The sequence below is a fragment of the Vicugna pacos genome, unplaced genomic scaffold (genome assembly GCF_048564905.1).
Source record: "Vicugna pacos unplaced genomic scaffold, VicPac4 scaffold_201, whole genome shotgun sequence".
Taxonomy (NCBI): Eukaryota; Metazoa; Chordata; class Mammalia; order Artiodactyla; family Camelidae; genus Vicugna; species Vicugna pacos.
Window position 1 is genome coordinate 88,176 of NW_027328880.1, and position 3,900 is coordinate 92,075.

Sequence of the window (3,900 nt, forward strand, 5' to 3'; positions counted from 1 at the left end):
AGACTTGCCCAGCCCTGGCAAAGTCGACTTTATGGGAGACACGAAGAGAAGCTGGCCGAAATCCTGGCTGCATGGATTGAGGAGAGATGCGAACACATGGATGAGAGATGTTCTGCTACAATGGAGAACACTGGAGTGGAGACAGCTGTAGAGGATACCAGGCTCAAAAGACATTCATGAGACATATTGAACCTCGCAGATACTGGCAGAAACATACGGAGTGCCAACGCGGACTTGAGGAAGTTCCTCAATTCCCTTCTCCAAGAACGGGTCCAAGGTCCCTGACGTCTGCAAGAGAAGAGATGGCAGAAATGATCAAAACACTCCTGTTCTTGGAAGAGGTCGTGAGAATCCAAACGTCCCAAGGGGCCTTCCCAAGCCATTCAGACCAAAATTCACCAAGCCCAGGTAAGCCTTTTCCCAGGTTTCTGCCTAGCTAGCAAGCACTTGCCTTTCCCGACCCTCACCTAAGGCATCCATTTTTAAGGATCAGTACCTGAGCTGCAATGAAGCCATTACGAGAAGAGCAAGCCCCTCCTAGAATCAGAGTTCCTCCAGCTTCACACTCTGTGAACAACAGTGAACTCCTTAAAGGTCAAAAAGTCTCGGCTGAAATAGATAGGAATTGAATACTTAGCTCAAACCTAGAAACGATGGCCTTCCGCTAGATTCAGCAAATGTGGTGTTTATGTCTTCCCTGGGGAAGGGAGTGTGGTAAGTGAGGGGAATCTTTGACTGAACTTGAATCTGTATTAGGCCTCAGTTTTTCAAGACAGTATAGGTAAATAGAACAAGTCAGAAAGTGAACTCTACTGTAAATTCATCAATGACATTAAAGACACAGCTTATGTGGATCGTCTTTCACTTGAGTCAAGCCCCCGGGGGCACTATATCATGGGGGTGCAGAATTGGTTGCGTTAAATGGCTTTACCCAACATGATCGGATGATTAAGCGTTCTCATCACTGATAGAAGAACACCTGGTTCTCAATAGACTAGCATAACTGCAGCAGGGTTCTCCTAGCTATAATGCCTCTAGGTGCTTTTGGATTCAAACCTAAATGTATATATTTGGTTTCATTCCTCTTGTATTTTCCTAGAGAGGGATGTTACCCCTTGAAATGCCAACATTGGCCAGTAGGTGTCATTGGGAGTAAAGGGCACCACATGCACAAGTGTATCCAAGGTTGGGGGTTATTTCATGTTTCCAATAGTTATTTCATGGTTCCTGTTGGTTTCGGAGGCTTCAACCGTAAAGAGCTGACATGACCCCTTTAACAGTTTGGACTGCTACTTTGCATTCTATCTGTCTAGGTTTTCCGTAGAGCTGACAAAATGTTACCAAAATTGACAAGTCTGGCTTCTAGGTCGATTTAGTGTGTTTCAAAAAATAACTTCATTTTCGTATAACTCCCAAAACATGTAAATGAATTCTGTTAAACTTCTTAAAGACTGCAAATGAGATATCAACACAATGTCAAAACAGGGGTCTTCGGACAATCCCTCCCACCACGGCTGTAGAGAAACAAAGAGCTAAGCAAATATCAGATTTCTGTGAAATGTATCTGGATAGTGTTGATTCATCGATGCCCAGTTGGCAGAGAAGAAGTGCAACCTGCACTCACTCGCTCCCATGTACAGAGCAATGGAAATATCCACTCACCCAGCCCTTGGCACAGGACACTTGCCGAAGAGAGGTCTGTTACTTCCAAAGACAGGATGAGGCCTCAGGACACCTGGAAGCAGGAGAAGGCAAAACAGGGAATGGAAACCAGTGCAGGGTCTGACCCCCGGTGATGGAGCAAAAAGGGTGAAACTCTGTTTAACTTGGACGCACACTCTCAAGCGGACAGGAGACATGGGATTGAAGGTGATGTGCTGAGATTTACAAGAGTGCACAGCAGATGCTTGGCTGAGAGAACTCAAAGAAACCAGCGCAAAATATACCCACAGTTGATTCTGAGACCAAGAACCGAGCTGCCAAATTTGAGGTAGCAGAGGCAACGGTCAGTGATGGATAGTGCTACGGATGATGGCACACGCTGAGTCTCAGGGATCTGGAGTGCGTTGTGGGATGTGGTGGGTCGAATCAAGAGAGCAAACCGAACTGTATACCAATGATAAAGCAACCACACTGGCCGCGCGGTTGAGATTACCGATATGTCCCATGGCCACACCCAGTGCATCTGCAGGACCAGGGACCAATTGGGCATTTTGCCAATAGAGCACGTGTGGGGTGAATCAGAGCTATCGTGCATCTGGTCTGAGGGATCCAGGGGGCCTTGCGTTTGAAATCAGAATGAAAAGCCTTAGGATCTGCTACATTCATAACCAGGGCTGGGATTATGGTTTGGTTTGAGGCACAGGATGCGCAACAGCTCTGTGCTTGCCTTCGTGCACCCGTGCAACAGGGATGAGAGGACAAGGAAGTGTGGTCCAAATCCACAGCGTGAGAAGAGGAAGCATTTCCTTCAGCACTATCTCCCAAAAGCGGATGTTACATTCTGGGTGACACCGGCACGGTACGGCACCGAGGACACCAAGGTAGGTCTGCGGGATCATTTCAGCAGGCCCTGATGTGTGACATCCATGGATGTTCTTCCACTTGTGTTTCAGTAGACAGAGAAGCTCTGGGAAGAACTGCTTTCATTGGGACATTCCCGTGGCACTACAAAGCACAAGCGCACTCTCAGTTTGCTGTTTTGGAAACACTCCAAAATGACATAGAGCAGAATGCAGAGATGAGAACCTTTAGAAGCCTCATTTCCACAAGAGGATGTGTCCTGCGCACTTTCAGAACTGTGAGATAAGCGTAATCAAAATGAAGTTATGCTAATCGAAATAGTATGGGTTGTTCATCACAACAAATGCAACACCAGCAATTGGAGATATACCAGACAACACACACAGGAACAGAATATGGCATCAATGTCTAGGAGAAATTGTCCTCACAGAAATCCCATGGAATTGCGTAGAGCCAAGAGTCTAAAATATTCACTTAACAAAGCCCTAGAAGTCTCCACTAGATACCTGATATTACCTGACCAGTAGAGTTGAAGAAGTAAAGTAGAAGAAACAGGAAGTACCATTTTCATTTCCAAAGGTATTGAAAGCCCAAAAGATAAGCTTTCAAACTACTAGACTGCAAAACGCTATCCAGACCAAGTGTTGAAAATGGAAGTCAGGAAAACACTGAAGAACAAATGTGTCTCAGAATCACACAAGGCAGAATACCAGAAAAGTGTAAGAGAAAGTCGAAAGACGAGCCAAAACATATCAGAAAACTCAATGGATGTGATAATATCAGGGCTAAAATTCAGTCCTTAGCAGACTAGATAATGCAGAGGGACGCGTGAATGACTGTGAAGACAGGGGAAGAGAAATCCCTCGGTCAGAAGCGGACATAAGAAAGCAAGTGCAAACCAATGAAAATATTACTGTTGAATCCTGGGTTAAGAGAGGGCATGAAAGACTAGAATTCTAAAGAGTCTCAGATGGAAAAGCAAGAGATAAAGAACAAAAAATTTCTGAAAATTTATCTGTAGAAAAATCAGACTGAGACTTGCTGAAAGCCAAGAAAGAATCATCTATGCAAATTCAGGAATTACACAGAATCCAAAGGATGTGGAACCCCAATAGACCTACCAGCAGCTGTATGATTCAAATCAACAAAGTTCACGAATATCCCAGTGATTTAAAATGCACCTGGAGGAAACAACATAGTCACAAGGGAACCTCCAGAGGGGTTTCAGCTGATATCTCGGCAGCAATATTGCAGGACAGGGAGGAGTGCCAGGACACAGACCATAACCTGAATGGCCAAATACTGCCACCTAGGGTAGCCTATGCCAAATGGCCACCATTTCTAATAACGGCAGAACTAGAGAATGCCACAGAACAG